This window comes from Bombus terrestris, chromosome 18, assembly GCF_910591885.1.
Source record: "Bombus terrestris chromosome 18, iyBomTerr1.2, whole genome shotgun sequence".
NCBI lineage: Eukaryota > Metazoa > Arthropoda > Insecta > Hymenoptera > Apidae > Bombus > Bombus terrestris.
Genome location: NC_063286.1, coordinates 3403822 through 3411683, shown reverse-complemented (window position 1 = coordinate 3411683; position 7862 = coordinate 3403822). Strand labels below are relative to the sequence as shown.

Here is a 7862-nt window from a genome sequence, read left to right as displayed (position 1 = left end):
CCCACGGTTACAATTTTAAAAATTACATGAAAATTGACAGTTAGGGTATTTTAAATATAACCTATAAATAGAAGATGCTTTGAGATAAAAAGTGCCCCATTGAACAGTTAAATATTTTTATTAAAACATTAATAAAAAGAAAATGAGGACAAATCTTGCATCTAACTGTGCACTGTGTTTGCTTCCACATCTTTGACAGGTAATCTGCGAATATTATTATAAACACACCTTAGAAAATATAATAAGTAAATACTGCTTTATGATCATATAATTGAGGTTAGAAGTGTGAACATACCTTACTGTTATATATAGCATGAGCAAATACTGTTTACTAATATCTTCTACACGTTCACCAATATATTCTGCACGTTTTGCTTACGACGAAACAACGAATGCGAATGTTTTGTTGAAATAAACAAAGCCTTGTTATGATATGTCGATATCAACTGCTACTAAGACGCCATGGTGGTCACCCGTGACCACCAATAAGATAAATGGTCCATTGTGGAAGAATGTTGTCTTACGTCATCAATTTATTATTATTTTGCCATTACATGAATACTCCCGTGGCGTCCAGCGTGGCAGTCAAAGTGCTAAAAATAAAAAAAAATTAGAGACAAGAAGTGTACTGACCTTTCAAAAATTTCAAATTGGCATGCTACGTTGACATTTAATTTTTTAGTATTTGTGTACATATACACATACCCGCCTTCTATTAATTTCTAATCTTCAATGAAGTATGAATCTCTAAAAATTGGTCATGTTATGCGCCATAACCTAAAATTTGCAATTCTAGCCGTTGATTGCAAAGGAAATTGGCTAGTGTCCCCTCAGAACGCTTTAACTTTTTTTAAGAACGTTTACTTTTTAATAAATTATTTCTATTGCTACTGAAAATTTTGAAAAGTTACTAACTCTGTATTGTCTTCAATTCGCCTTAAAATCGCTTAAAACATCATACAGATAATATAAAAAATAGATATTGACACGCAAAACTGAATTGATGACCTTGAAATTATTTTCAAGCTATTCTCACAGATACTTTGTAGGTTAGTTAGATGCTGAATTTAAGCAAGACCCGGTATATGAATACGTGAACAAGATACTTTTGTCCTTTTATATCCACTTTCCTCAAATCCTTTTCGTAATCCACGAAAGCACGTTGTTTCGTACGAAATCGATGCGAAGATCCAAATAAAATTGGCCGTCGATTTTCCCATTTAAGAAAGCCAAAGCCGTGGCGTCCTGAGCGGAACATGTGATTTCGGCGTGGCAGACAAAGCGTTAACCTACAGTTGAATACTCGAAGGCGAACGCTCGAATGATCCGAATCGTTGCCCATTAATGCATCGCAGTCGTTTCACACTCGAACGAAAGGCAAAAACGTCGAATCTTGTGGAGATTGAGCGGCGTTGCTAACGGTACATGTGCAGAACAAATTCTCGCGGCGGGAACCGGCGAAAATAGGGGGCCCGCGAGACCAGCTTTCCCGTTACGTAGCCTCTCAGCAGCGGTTTGCCATTTGAAAGATATTTTTTTGCTTTCGAGTACGAGTCGCGAGAAAAATAGCGGCGAATTGTGAGCAACGGCACAACGAAAAGCAATAGAGGAGGGAAGAGGGGGCGGACGACGTATCGTAGAGGAAGGCTAGACGAAGGAAGTCAGGGGGACGAAGTGATGGATGAACGCGGGCCCGTTTCTCGAGACGAGCCTCGGCGGACTGACATGTTTATACGAAGGCTGTCTGTAAAGGTGGCCGTAGCTTTGCTTTCCGCTCCTCTTTTGTACCGTACGTCTCAAGCAAAGCGTCTCTCGCTTACGATTCCCGTTGCGTCTCTTCTCTTCTCTCCTCGTCCACTGCCTCTTTCTCGATGGGCCACCGAAAAGGGGAGCTTAAACGGGAAATAATACAGTCGCGTGATTAATTAAAGGTGACGCGTTCGCCCACCTACGATGATCACTAACCGTCTCGCTCTCGCGTGCGCTATTTTTCTCTCAGTCTTGGATCATCCTCTCGCTTCTCATTGTCCGCCACTTCTGTTAGGCTCGCTGGTAACCTACATATCCGGCTGGAATAAAGCAGCCTGGTATTGTCGGCCACGGCTTGAGTAATAACCGTGCTTTGATTTCTCGAATTTCGCACCACTTGCACGAGCCTTCGCGATTAATAACGTTATTAATAACCGCGCGATCTCTGTATTTGCGACGCGACGCCTCCACGACGCTGGCACACGCGTTCTCGCTCGTAAGAGGGACGGATAATGCGTTGTCGGTGAGAACACGAAGGGAGTTTAGACAGCCCGGCTTAACATGATTGCGAGAGGATCTTGTTGGCTATGTGAATGACGGCAATTGGAGGTTAGTTTAGCATGGATTAGGTTTGGAGGTGGCGCTGCTAGGCTCTGCCAACGGTACACTGATATTTAACCCTTTGAGTGCTGAATATGGACGGCGCGCGTCTAGCGCTGACGATCGCTGTGGACGGAATACTTTTTCGTTAGACCGAGCTCTGTTGATTGGACTATTCAAAGCGCAAATCGTAATAAGTTATAGTAATTCTTTTGCGCGAGATTAAACGATTCAAGAGCGTTATTTTTTTAGTTATTTTTCATTATTTATTATAAACGTTGAAATTTGCAGTTAACTGGAATTTGGGTAATAAACTAGAAAACAATAAACTAGAAGACTAAATTTAGTAAATATAACGCGAGTTAATAATTTAGTTGTGTGTGAAAAATTCAGTGCTTGAGAAAACTAAGAAAACCAGATGTACAGTTTGTTACGCCACGAGGCTTACCACAGGCTGTATTTTCTAACCGTCGCTCGCGGCCCTACAATGTCGCAGGCAGATCGTCTTATCGGACCGCCGAATCATATACAATGTATCGACGAGCGCATAGCTGTTGTCAAGCAGCGAGCTCTCGAAACGTCGAATTTTGTCCGTTACGTTTCCCACGCAAGAACAGACATACGTGATCATAGGCGCGAACGGTGGCGTGACCTAAGTATAGTGGGGGTCGTCTTAAAAATGAGACAAAGAAATCGTCTAAAGTCGATCAGTTCCTTGTGACACGTCGAACGTTACACATTGAATCGAGTCTAACACATAACGTCTATCTCAAGCTGCGAAATGCGATAGGTCTCGTTATAAGCAAACCGCTAAACCAACCTTGACTGTTATCTTTTTCGTTTTTAATTGTTGATCTTTGACTGAACTTGTTGTTTCGTTATTTTTATTAAACTTTTATCAACCAACTCAGTGTAGTTGTTCGTATACACTCAAACCTAACCACCTCTATTCTCGTAATAGAAATAGGGGATCAATCAGTTCGTGGCGTCGATTGTTTAATCGTAACGAGAATTTACGACTCTCGTTGACGCGTTATCTCGCGATCGCGTCTCTCCGCGAGCGGTTGAAACACAGTTTTCTTACAAGTGGTGACCGCTTCAACAATAACGAGCCACTATTGGCATTTGTTTACTGCCGTAAGGAATGCATTTATATTTATTTCACACGAACGTGATAGTATTACTTCTGCGTAGGTGTTGGGAAAAATTGAAAGACCCATATATGCGTCCTTAGTCCATGCCGGGCGCTTACAGGAAACGCATATATATGTCCTTAGTCCACACCGATAGCTTTTGCCAGACGCCTATATGCGCCCACAGCACTCAGAGGGTTAAAGCTAGTTTGTCATTAAGGAATATCACAATTTAAGCAAGACCCGGTATATGAATACGTCAGCAAGACAGGCATAATATTACCTAAAATCAGGTCAAATTTCGTAAACACGAACGTAGTAACAAAGGGCCCTACAATCCTCTTAACGTTATATCGACATGCTAAATAGGCTGGCGATAGAAATACGTGCGAATGGAATGTATATAGATGGACAGTATACAATTTTACTGAAGTAATGATTATTTTAAACAATTTTAGAGTCGCTACTTGATAGTCTTGTCTATTACAATAAATTATTAATTAACGTACGGAATAGAGAGTTATTGTGTTTCAAAGCAATAGATACAGATTTATGGAATATTAAAAAATGCTTAGAATACATAGCTGGTGGACGGTGTGACGTGTTGTTGATTAAATCAACAACCAGTCTGCAAATATAGTTAATTTAATTAACTAGTAATTAATATAGTTAATTATTAATATAGTTAATTTAATTAACTATATTTGCAGATATTTTAAAATGTAGAATACCAAGTTAATTGCAATCGTTGCTCGCTTGATACTGCGCTACTCATACTAATTGTTATGCTGATTTGCTACACTGATTTTTCATATTTATTCGCTCGACTGACTGACTGTGTCTGGAGAACACGGTCGTCTATTTATGTTGGCGAAGGGGAGGCACCGGGAGATTTGAAGTTGTCGCCGGTTGTAGATTGCACGTAACAGCGAAATTGCTTTGTCCAGAGTTTGTTTATTACATTATGCGCGCCGTACAGTGTTAATCCTCTGTGGCAAAACAACCATGTCAGGCATCTTCGTATTGAAACGTCCTGTGATGCATGTGCCACTGCATATATTGCTGAAAAACGTACAAAATATAGTATTTATTGTACAATAGTTATAACATTATGCATTTAACGTATGAAATAAAGTTTCTTATAAAAATATGAATTTACCTAAACATCCGTAGTCTGTATATGAACTAAAATAAAAAAAAGGGAAAAATAGAAAATATTTTAAGATCACATTAACATCCTTCTTCGAGCAAGCAAATCCTCCTTATTGGTTTTATGTGAAAACCGTATTGACTGGCTTGTGGGAGGTGTAATAAGAAATCAAATATGACTGTGTCACTTTTTATCGAAGAGTTAACAGAGGGTAAAGCGAGATAGATGCGCTTATTCCCCGAGCAAACACAAGGCTATTTAATCATCGTTGTACGTGTGTATTTTATTCATGTTTGCAAAGACGACAGACCACGAGTGTTTGACGATCGTCCCTTTAAACTGTCCATAATGCCTTGCCGTCCCGATCGATTCGGTGTCAGATTCTTTCAATCTGTCGTCTATGAATTTTATGCTGTAAATTATAGCGGAGCAAACAAAACGATCGAACGACAATATCAGAGGAAAGGAAGATTTTCCACGAAGCGTAAAATAACGTAGCGTAGGTTTAACCGTGGGCGTGCCAGTCTCCGGACATGAATAGAAAGCACCTTTAATTAAAAAGGAAAACTTACGACCTTGAGAGGAAGATTACGAACGTGCACGCTAAGCGCTGCGGCTATGTGTCTCGCTCTTTCATTTCCAAATCCATCCCCACTCTTCTCAATTTCGAGCAACGAGATAACCTAGAAAACCTAACCTAGAAAAAGAAAATACACCATTACGCTATTACGAACTATGCAAAAATCTCCTCTTTCATAGATAATGGCTGTGTTTTCAGGATGGTGGGCTAAGAAAGTGGTCGCGGTTAGATTTTCAAAGGTAAATCGCGGCTAAGCTCGCGTGCTGCGGGACCAGAGGCTCTAGTTGACCGAGTTCTCTCGAGACTAGCGACGAAATTTTCCTTGGAATATGAATAAATTTATCGAAAAGCCCGAAGACAGTGGAGCGTGCCGTGGGGTGGTTCTCGATGGAGGGCCAAATGATGGTCGAGGGTGGGGAGGGGGGTTGCGAGCTCGGGGGCCAAAAAGAGTTTGAAACTGCTCGGGCACCCCTATATTATAAATATCAGCCATGAAAGATGGCGCAGACAGCAGCAGGGAGGCAATGGGTCTGGGGAACGGCTGGGTAAAGGAGTGGAACAGAACCGGAATTAGCATAATCAGAATAATTTCCACCAGCTGACAGCGCCCTCATTCTTTTTCCTGCGACGCGATTCTTCCGCTGCTTTATTTTCCCTTGTTTTCCGCCTTCCGCTGGCTTCTCTATGCCATCTCTCTCTCTCTCTTTCTCTCCGTTTTTTCGTCCTTTTCCCTTTGGGTTGGCTCTACTTCTTACTTCTCGTTCTTCCCCGATTCTCGCACCGTTGCCGCGGCCACTCTTCGATGCATCCCGTTTCGGCCGGAACAACTAACAGCCACATTTCCTTCCGTTTCCCTTCGTCGATGAAAACTTCCTCCCGTTGATTCTTCTGCTTCGGCAATTCTGCTTTGAACCGTGTTCAAGGATCTTCAAAAAACGATTCTCGCTATATTTTAGTTATCGTTCGATATACACGGTGATTTTTAAATAATCGTATTATTATATATTGTAGGAAGGAAAGTATTCTGAAGCTTTTCCAATTTTTGACTTGGCGCTTAACATTATTTCTCACGATTTTTATCCAACTTCATGTTTTTATGAACGTAAATTTAATGAAATTTAACTTACGGAAAAATTGATTTCTATTAGATTGTCCGGAAAGTTTCTTTCGTTTTATGAGAAATAATAGACGCACAAGGATTTTTGTTTTATATTATTTTCTAGAATTACGTGCGATTCATTTCGTTCTGTCGAGATAAACACTGCGACATTTCACAGACTTGGTTTCACGTAAAGAATACGTTTGCAAAAGAAAGACACTTTCCGGACAACCTACTACATCAGAGCAAACGAAGAGTTCGATGGAAAAGGATCTCTAACCTGTAAAAATTATTCTAAATATCAATACGTTCGATGCTAATAAAATACATCTGTATTTACCTGTCTCACCCCTGGAACTGCACATTTTCTTCGCGAGAAATGCCTTTGCTTTGAGCAGCGATGATTATTCTAACGATTCTTCTCCATTGTTTTGTTAAATCGCCCAATGGAATTCCTTGAAACACACGAAAAGTAAAAATACACTGGCTGTGTCAGTTGCACGATGTTAGTTATTGTTACATAATCGCAATGACGTGGTATAACGTATATGTGAATGCAACAGATATATTAAAATACTTTAATATATATTCTTATAAAGACTCGAAAATTCACAACGAAATCTCCTAGAATCTAAATAACATAATCTCCATTAAAAGGAATAAGTAAAATAAGTTAAAAAGAAAAGTTCCTTTCGTATTATAAGGAAATAATGGACGCACAACATTTTTCGTTTCATATTATTTCATCGAATGATCCATTTTGTTTTTATTGAGAATTTTGGATCTTAATAGCCGAAATAATGGTATAGGAACACTAAATTTACACTTAGAATTTATATTATAATAGTTATATATTTATTTGATAAACGATTTCAAAGATATTTATCGATAAACACTTGCACGCGTCATACCTTCTTCCATACCAGTCTGTTACTTTCTTCCATATTCGACTGTTAACCGACTGTACTGTTTACATTCATCTGTTTTCGAGACGTCGCGCACACACATACTTGCACACACTGATATTCACATACAAGCATCGCTACTACACAGCTAACCTAGTCTACCACATAAAATTATACATATCTCAACAGTTAAATCAAAACAAACATCACAACGTTCGACAGATTATGTTTCATGTCTCTATAAAGATACGTCGTTATAAAAGACGTGTCTGTAAAAGAAAGACTCTTTTCGGATAACCTGATACTAAAAAATATTTTGTATATTCTTATATATTTCGTACAATTTGTCCATTCATGATTATCTAACCTAAAATTATAAACTTTCATTCCTTCGTTTCCACTTTATTTTCTAGGATATGAAATTAAGTCCATTAGAAATCATTTAGAAATTGTCCTCCTAAGATTATTCTAACATCGCATAAAGATATATCGATTTAAAAAATCAGATCGATGGAAATCGATATCGCGTTGCAGAAAGCGCTCGTACGAAGAATCTTGCCATGGAATGGCGTCATACGGCCTGCTTTTCCACTAGTACGGTGGATTCCATCCCCACAGCCGGCTTCCACCTCCAGAAATATATCAA

The 7862-nt window shown here is 39.3% G+C and overlaps 2 long non-coding RNA genes across 2 annotated transcripts; both read right to left on the bottom strand.

Moving 5' to 3' along the window:
- Window positions 1-551: 551 nt before the first annotated feature.
- Window positions 552-2439, bottom strand: LOC110120056. Its single transcript, XR_002308632.2, has 3 exons — window positions 1966-2439; window positions 706-1892; window positions 552-593 (listed from the first exon to the last, which is right to left on the bottom strand). It is a non-coding gene; the product is annotated as an uncharacterized LOC110120056 (long non-coding RNA).
- A 1154-nt stretch (window positions 2440-3593) lies between these two features.
- LOC105666686 lies at window positions 3594-7340 on the bottom strand. Its single transcript, XR_001099508.3, has 3 exons — window positions 7223-7340; window positions 6652-6766; window positions 3594-6138 (listed from the first exon to the last, which is right to left on the bottom strand). It is a non-coding gene; the product is annotated as an uncharacterized LOC105666686 (long non-coding RNA).
- Between the last annotated feature and the right edge of the window lie 522 nt (window positions 7341-7862).